This window comes from Dermacentor variabilis, chromosome 10, assembly GCF_050947875.1.
Source record: "Dermacentor variabilis isolate Ectoservices chromosome 10, ASM5094787v1, whole genome shotgun sequence".
NCBI classification, from domain to species: domain Eukaryota; kingdom Metazoa; phylum Arthropoda; class Arachnida; order Ixodida; family Ixodidae; genus Dermacentor; species Dermacentor variabilis.
In genome coordinates, this window is record NC_134577.1 from 35600618 (window position 1) to 35609910 (window position 9293).

Here is a 9293-nt window from a genome sequence, read left to right on the forward strand (position 1 = left end):
ATGTTTGCAACAGCTTTTAGGAAGCCTTCGGGAAAGTACAAGGGCACAGCTGTTCATTCCTAAGAGAAAAAGAGGATAGAGCACCCGAGAAAAGTACGCGATAGAACCATACAACAGCACGAAAGTACATGTGATACTAAACGGTTTTCGAATAGCGTTCGTCGCCTTACGTACGTTAAACGTAATCCCATTTGCGGGACGTTACCTTGTGCGTCCTTTGAAGACGTTTACCGTACAGGAACGCGAACGTTAGGAAGACGTTACAAAACAGACCGCCGTGTGGTGCCTAGCGCCATACATATCCAAGCGAAGACAGTCCATTAACAAATACTTCGCTGTTGCTATGCCGACGAGTCACGTTAAGCCTACGGGCGCCGGAATTGCCGCCCGATCTCTGAAACTGGACGGGCTATGTGCTCCTAACGTTTCAAGCAAATTTAGAAGCGCAAGCTCACTACAATAGTTGCTGGCTATCAACTCTAGTCAGAGCCCAGCTATCGTGATAATTCACGCTGAAGCGGGAATCATGGGTACCGCGATGTTCGACAAAGCTCCTATTAGCGTACGCGAACGATCGAACGTTGAACTGGCCAAATACCGTTCACTACCATAGCGCACGTAAACCACAGAAACACTAACGTTGAGACCATGCGTGGAGACGAGAAAGCAATTTTTTTTTTCGTACGTAACGAGTTTGTTTGGTTGCAAGCGCTGAACTAACCGTCAATTGGAGCGGCTCTTCAATCTTATACGGCGATCGCTTATCTTTGTCGGCTACACAATCGATAGGCGCCAGTTGAAAGGCGCGCGGCACAAGTCATAGAGAGATTTTTTTTTTACGTACTTAACCTGTGGTACGTCTTAAAGATTCGCTCTGAATGGCAGTAGAAGTAACATGTCAGACCAGGCTTCGTTGTGTGCTTACGAGGCCTCCGGTTGCTGAAGTCTTCGAATACTGACTTTGCAGAGCTTGAGCCAGTGTAGCTGCGCACTTCGAACAGCAAGTATTGCTGGGGAGTATTTAACCCTGTAATGCCCATACACAGCTTAACATCGAATTCGTCGAACTTCCTCGATTTCTCGCCATAGAGGGCACGTTTCTCGTGAATAGAATGGGTTAAGATAGCTAGCCCAGTAGTTTGTAGTTAGATTCCTAACCTAATCACAACAGACACTTGGCTCCAGCCAGTTCACGAAGATTATTTCCAATACTTCAGTAACGCAACAAGCCAGGCTGGCTTCGGGAAGATATGTTCTACGACGGATCCGTCCCCCATCATCATCATCATCGGGGTAATGGAGAAATCTGCAGAGTGCAATCAACCTGTCTACAAGGCTTTCATATGACTGCTGGTATCTCCACGGAAACAAATGCATTTTCATGGAGATATTACGTAATGAAGGAGTACAGGAGGCATACGTGAATATCTTCGGAAAGATTTAAAAAGATTCCACAGCTACCTCGGTTCTCCACATGAAAAGTAGAAAGACGCCTATCAGGACAGGGGTTAGGCAAGGAGACAATTTCTCCAATGACATTCACTGCATGTATGGAAGTAGTACGCAAGCTGTTGAAGTGGAAAGGGCCTAGGAGTGAGGATCAACGGCGAAGATCTCGGCAACTTTCGGTTTCCAGACAACGTCCTGTTAAACAACACTGGGAAAGGATTACAACAAATGATAGCGGACCTTAACAGAAAAATTCCAATAGTGGAGTTGAAGATTAATATCAGAAGTCAAAGATAACGATCAATAGCCTGGCAAGGGAACGAAAGTTCAGGATCGCCAGTCCGCCTCTAGAGGCTGTGAAGCAGTCTGTTTACCTAGCTCAATATTCACAGGGGACACTGATCAAGAGAAGGAAAATTACAGAAGAGTAAAAATGGGTTGGAGTGCGTACGGCAGGCATTGCCAGGTCCTCATTTGGAGCGTAACACTATCGCAGAAAAGAAAGATCTACAATCAGTGCATTCTACCTGTGACAACATATGGGGCCGACACTTGTAGGTTGACAGAGAAGCTCGAGCACAAGACCGGGGAAAGAGCAATGGGACGAATAATGTTAGGCGTAACGTTAAGAGACAAGAAAAGAGCGCTGTGGATCAGAGGGTAAACAAGGATAGCCGCTATTGTAATCGGCATTAAGACAAAGAAGGGAGCTGGACTGGCTATGTAATGCATAGAATCGATAACCGGTGGACCGTAATGGTTACGAAATGGGTGCCAAGAAAAGGGAAGCGCAGTCGTAGATGGGATAATGAGAAAATTCGCAGGCGGAAGTTGGAAATAGCTGGCGCAGGATAGCGATAATGGGAGATCGCTGGGAGAGGCATTCGTCATGTAGTGGACGTAAAGATAGCCTGGTTATGAATTATCACTACTTGTGTTTCACGTGCGCAAATTCCAATTACGAAGTCTCAAACGGCGCACTATACAGAATCTGCGTTGTGCAGTACAGGGTTAAAAGGGTCCCGAAACACATCGGTGACTTGGTGGAAAAACACATTGCGCGAATAGAATACGCTGCCCTGAACATCAAATTTTGCCGTCGTGCGTGGCTTTCCCGTTCTTTGGGCTATTCATGCCGTCCACCAACGTTTCACTCCTTGCGTTTTCTCTGCCATTACCAACTTGGTAACTTCGTAAGTTGGTAAGCCTGTGTGTTACCGATGCTCTATTTCGATTACCCGCCCCAAGTTCTCCTGGGGCTACCGAATATCTACCCCGCAAATACTCATTAGTTGGACTCGTGGTACGTGAAGCGTGAGTCCTCTTGCACGTCATCGGCGCTAAACGTCGCCGTCGTCGTCGTCTTCTGGCCTTGTGGCCAGCGCTGTTTTGAGTCTTTTTATTTGTGTGTTTGTGCGTAACCACGCGTTTGTCGGAATTTCCAGCAATGGTGTGAATTGCCTCGTTCTCGTGACGATAAATCTGGCCACTCTGACAGCAGGTTCGAGACCTGACGTTCGAGCTGAGCGTCTCCAGCCTGGGTCAACGGCTGTTCGGCGGTCTCGCCCCAAGTTGCTCCCGATCGAGGGATTGTCGTTCCAAGTCCATTGTGCGGCCATTTTAGCCATCATCGCCACTTACGGTGAGCACGCTGCTCTGGAAATGTAAAAAAATAAAAATGATGAGAGGACTGGCAACACCTTCAGGGAGAAAAAAAATGCTTGTGGCGTGTTTTACTCAGTTTTCCGGAATTTGCATATTGTTCAATAGACAGTCGGTGCTATGGACAGTGGTAAGAGGAAATTTACGGATACTGGTACTTAGAGCAGCGTACGGGGTGCCAACCATGGATCTAAAATAACTGTAGAGCTGTTTATTTATTTATTTATTTATTTATTTATTTATTTATTTATTTATTTATTTATTTATTTATTTATTTATTTATTTATTTACAGTACCTTGCAGGCTTCTCATCGGAACAATGTGTAAGGGGGACTTTACGTTGTTAATGAGAAGGTACCGGTGACAACTATACAGAAAAAAAATGCATAATATGCATATGTGGGGTAGAAAGGAAAGTGACACTCAAAATACAACGCCCCATAGCACGCGAAAAATGAGAACATGCCCTAAGCTCTCTACGAAAAAAATACTTATAATCACAATTATGATCTTCATCAAGCAAGGATACAAATGGTACCGTTCATACTAACTAGACAAAGAGACCTTATCTGAACCTTAGAACGCCGGAAAGTTCTCGCGCGAGAGCACGTGCGTATAGTTGACGTTCGGTGACCTGCACGCAGTGCAACCCACGTGCTCCATGCGGTACATTTCTTGCCTACAACTATAAACCTTCTTATGGCCCGTCTTATTAACAGCAAACAGCTCTGAATATTTCTATTATTGACCTGGTAATGGCGTACTACCGCTTTGTGAAGGCAGCCAAAGTTTCTCATATGTGTAAGCCTAAGTAATGAATTGAAACGATATCTGAAATCTGACACAGAGATGAGTGCTTCTTATATGCTCCGATTTCAAGGGACACATCAAGCTAGCTTAACGAAATGTTTCATATGCAGTCCACAAATTCGATGCTGTTAACATGAAGGCATACATTTTGTAAATCGGCTATATTTCATCTTTCAATCCTTGTACCACGAGCATAAGGAGCAACATTACCAGAAACTACCGATTGGAATGCCTGCTAACCTATTTGTTTGGAGTCTATTTACTATGCAGCCTGTTTATAAGCATGAAGTAGCGGTCACGATCGTTCGTTTTGGAATCTTAATTTAAAGCACATTTACAAATGCAGGTGAACGTTGAAATGGAACAGTATGTTTGAATAGTTTCAGAATTGTTCACGTTTGAGTTTACGCTGATGGCGCCCACAATTGTACTTTATGAAGTTCAGTACTAGCAAATCATTCCGAAGCTGAAAATTAGACGGAAAATTTCCAGCTCAGAAGAGAAAAATAGTTTACAGCATGCTTTCGTTAATAATCTGCCTTTTTCACTCGGCTCTGCTGCCCACTGTCGCATGTCGCTGGCAACACTTTGGAAGGGGGCCGGGGCTTTCACCCGTTACTTTCACCCGTTACGTCTCGAACGTGCGTCGGTTATGCGTTTCGTAGATCGCAATTGGTTTCTCCTGGGTACCATATCGTACCTGGAAGCCATGTCGCACTGGATGAGCAAAGCTACGCACGCTTTTGTGAGTATAGTGCGGCCTTTAAAGGCACACTGAGGGCCGTTTGCCGACGCGGCTGCCTTGGAGTTTATTGTGGCTGATTTGCGCACTTGTAACTCGCTTTCTTGCATCCCTTTTACACCTTCTTTAGGAATTTCGCAGATTTAATACCCCCTAAACCGCAACCTAGTGCGTCCGATTAACCAAGGCGGTGCATTTGTTTGCATCGACATCTACAGCCACAGATCGGTAATTGTTAGCTTTAAATATTGTGGAAACGGCACATCGCTAACATTAAATGATGTCAAAACGTAGTGAAACATACATATCGGCGCATATGAGCGGCCTATCCACTTAAACAACATAGGTTCAATGTGCAGAACAAGAAGGTTGCGCCCTGTTGGACATCATGGCCGGCGGCCGTCCAAAGTCGTGCAGCCGATTGCGCGCAGACGGTTCTTACCACCGGTAAGGCTGGAGCACTGTCTCCCACGTTGCTCGCAACTGTCACATGCGGCCCGATATGAGTATTCAGCAGCGGACGCTGTTCACCTCGCTGCTCCAGGAGCCAGGTGGACCTGGGGAGTGACACCAAGGCCAGAGTGAGAATCGCAGCATACGTGTCTTCCTGAGCATATTGATTCATTGACCGCGCTAAACAGCTACATTCACGTTACAGCGCAGTCAGAGGTAATTTCGTGCCTGTCATACCTTGATTCATCTATTTCGGTAAATAACAAATTACCTTGTTGGCACTACATTTTGTTAGCTAATACCACTTGCCAATATGTTTTGGATATGATCCGTGCCTCTTCAAGTAACATTGCTGATGAGACAGAATTGCAATATCAACCAGGGGCGATCTTTAACGAACTTGTTTACATGAAAACAGGTATACTGGAATACTACGGTGCTGCTGATAACCAGGGATGATGATGTTCTAAGAGAGCAAGACCATGAGGAAAATTAAGCAAATTGCTTATAGTAACAACTCCATTTACTATACTTTCCCGCCATTCTGACACAAGCTGTGAAAATTGACTGGCGTCTCCGTCACCTACAGCAGCAGTGATTCCCACCAATGTCTTTCTCATTCCAGTTTGGCGAGAAAAGATGTACGTCTCACGAGATATCAACGAAAGGTTGTACAACAGCATTGAATACATCATATCCAAGGCAAAATATCAGTTCATCAGCTTTGACAACATTAAGTTGTCAAAGGCGGTATAATCTGGCTCCTCGAGTTACGTAGCCTGCTCTATTGCGTAACTTCACTCGTATGATTAATATGACTGAGGGAACAAACATTACCGTAGTGCAGCTAGAATATTAGATTTGATCGCATAGTTACCACTTTAAATATACACGAGATATATTCGAAAGCTATTCGTACTAAGAAAGAGTTACGATTAGAATAGAAGACTGTATTGAATAGGAAAATAACGAAATTGTTATTCAAAATTTTCGAATATTCGCACACCCTCAATACCACGTGCATTAGTACCAATCAATGATACCGATCAGACTGCTGTGTTAAAAGTCCGCAAGGAATGGTTCGCACATATCTTACCTTTGTGCCTATCACGGAGATCTCAGTTTGCAACAAATACATCAGCTGCTTCCTCCAGCCCGACAGACAGCTTCCTGCGTGCTCCGCAACAGGCCTGCAAACTATTTTATTTAATCAAAACAGCATTAACACTCACACGATAATATGGGTGAATTCAATTTGCCCTCCTGCCACCTACTCCATTAATGTTGATCCACGCTTCATATATATTACGTTTTGACAGTTATGGTCGTCACAGCGTTCTGCATGCTTCTCGCTGAATTGTTCGGTGATACTGACTGCTCTGCATTTAGCCGAACGCTTCACTGAAATTCCCCAAGCAACATCTTGGTTGTCCATTGCTTTGTTTCATTGTTGCTCACCGACACTGAAACTCAATGCATAGCATAAATGCAGCCTCCTAGTGGCCTGTTCCATTTCTATGGCTGTTTCACCAACTATAATAATTAGTGAGGGAAGTGTGAATCCATAAACACTGAGTTGGCAATATTCTATATTTCCTTGTTGGTACTATTTACGATGTTCTTAATTCGCAACATTTCAAAAGCCGTGACACTTACTTTGTTTGCTAGAGTTTATGCCCTTGAGGTCGAACCCGGTTCACTTGAATTTTTTAACGTTATAAACATTGAGTTACTATTTAGTTTGTAGAAAAAATAACCTTGCAAAATATAATCGAGTAGCAAGGTCCTCAAGGTGCCTTTGTAGATTGACAATTATGGCGAGGCCACTGGCCAGATGGGGCAAGAAACAGCAGTGTTCACACGTGGGAAAACGCTGCAATAAAGTGCAAAATTACAGTTTGCGCAGAAGCCTAAACCATCAACTCAATGATATCGCTAGTCCTTAACTCACACAAGAACCGGTGTCACATGACGCCAACGCATGAGAAACCCACCACCATTTTTCTTTTTTGCCTTAACTATCTCTCTCACCATAGTTGATGCTTCAAATAATGCAAGATTTTAGTTTCCATGAGCATTCGGCATGCCTAGAAGTTCGGCGCTACCAACATATTCACTTGACAATTGGCTCATGATCAAGGGATCATTAATTAATAAAGGTTACACTTTTCTCTACGTAATGCCTGCCGACTGATTGTTGACCGTTACTGATTTCACCTTCCAATCACGCCGCCTATAAACTAGGGTCCATGCGATGAGTTTTGCTACAAGGATCAATTCCTGGTTATACGCGTCTAACAGTTCGGTGCCGACATTTTCACATGTACGTGACCTTATATTTGTTTGTTATGGGTATAGGTATTGATGGTAAAGTAAGACGCTCTGGTATGACTGACCGAGAAGAATTAAATAATAAGTTTGAAGATTAACATACAGAAGACTATAGTAATCTTCAATAGCCTAGCCAAAGAACGAAATTCGCGAAAGGTATTAAGCATCTAGGCTAACATATATCACAGAAAATTGGTCGCAGGTGATCATGACCAAGGAAAGGGCATTTACAGGAAAAAAGGGTTGTTCGGATCGCATTTGAGCGAAAACTACATACGATTGCGAAGATTTCTTATAGTGGAAAAAGCACATTAAGCCCTTTAGAATGTCCGCGACGCTGTTTTCTCACTTTTCTAACGAAAACTTATACTGCACGCACATATAACTACCTCTGTTAATACCCGCGAAGGGACACAAGCGAAGAACAGATGAATTTGCGAAAGTTGTTTTCCGCGGAAGAAACATACGCACATCGCTTGTGAGAATGTCCGCACAGCCCTGTTCTCGCTTGTGTGAAGTTCAAACTGGACACACTAATAACTACTGCTGCAAATGCACATAGCGACACTAATTTCACGGGATAATAGCACAATTTGGCAAAATTGCTTTTCGCGGAAAGAGCATAATCCTACAGTCGCTTAGGATATCCGCACAGCCCCATTTTCAATACTGCGAAAATCTGTTACTGGACGCACATATAATTACCCCTGCAAATGCATATATGCTGACACTCATTTGGGCGAAGAATACACGAATTGAGAAAATATCCTTGTCGAGGAGAACACATGAGCCAATAGCCCATAAAAAGGTCAGCATAGCCCTGTTCTGACTTTTCCAACACCATTAACTGGACCCACATATCCCTACCACTGCAAATGCACATACCGTGGCACCATTTCAAACGAAGAATACAAGAATGTACGAAACATGCTGCTCGCAGAAGAAAAAAAAAAAAATCTGCGTCTAGTCAATTAGAATGTCCGCTAAGCCCTCTTCTCATTTCTCTAAAAAAGCTGTAACTGGACGCACATATGACAACCTTTGTGAATGCACTCATAGTGATTCTAACTTAGGCGAATAATGCTAGAATTAACAAAAAATGATTATCGCAGAAAAAACATAAGCACATGCCCCGTTAGAATGTCTGCGCAGGCCTCTTTATACATCGCTAAAAAACCGCAACTTGACCCACATATCACTGCCTTTGCAAGCTCTAGGAGTGAAACTCATCTACCCGAAAAATGGACCAAGTAAGGAAACATGTTTGTCGCGGGAAAAACAAGGTACTATAGCCTGTTACAATGTCTTCACAGCCCTGCTCTGACTTCTCTAAAAATTGTAATTGGATGCACCTATCACTACCTCTGCAAACGCAAATATATTGATACCTATTTACTCGAAGAACACATTAATTAACAAAAAATTCTGTATAGAAAAAACATAAGCCTACAGTCCATTAGAATGTCTGCCCAGCCCTGTTCTTACTTATCTAAAAAGCTGTAAGTAGACGCACCTATCAACACCTCTGCAAACTCTCATACATTGACACTCATTTAGGTGAAGAGTACGTCAATCAATTAACAATCCTGTATAGGAAGAAACAAGCCTATAGCCCGTTATAATTTCTGCCAAGCCCTGTTCTTACTTCTCTAAAATATGTAACTGGACGCACCTATCACTACCTATACAAATCCACATACAGAGGTACTTATTTAAAAGAAGAATACATAAATTAACGAAAAATCCTGCGCAGGAAAAAACATAATCCTATAGCTGGACACACCTATAACTGGACGCACCTATCACTACCTCTGTAAACGAACATACAGTGACACCTACTTAGGCG

General features: G+C 43.3%; 1 long non-coding RNA gene across 1 annotated transcript; it reads right to left on the reverse strand.

The window, feature by feature from the left end:
- Nucleotides 1–1292: 1292 nt before the first annotated feature.
- Nucleotides 1293–6288, reverse strand: LOC142559487 (uncharacterized). Its single transcript, XR_012823129.1, has 3 exons — nt 6213–6288; nt 5106–5220; nt 1293–3105 (listed from the first exon to the last, which is right to left on the reverse strand). It is a non-coding gene; the product is annotated as an uncharacterized LOC142559487 (long non-coding RNA).
- Nucleotides 6289–9293: the final 3005 nt, after the last annotated feature.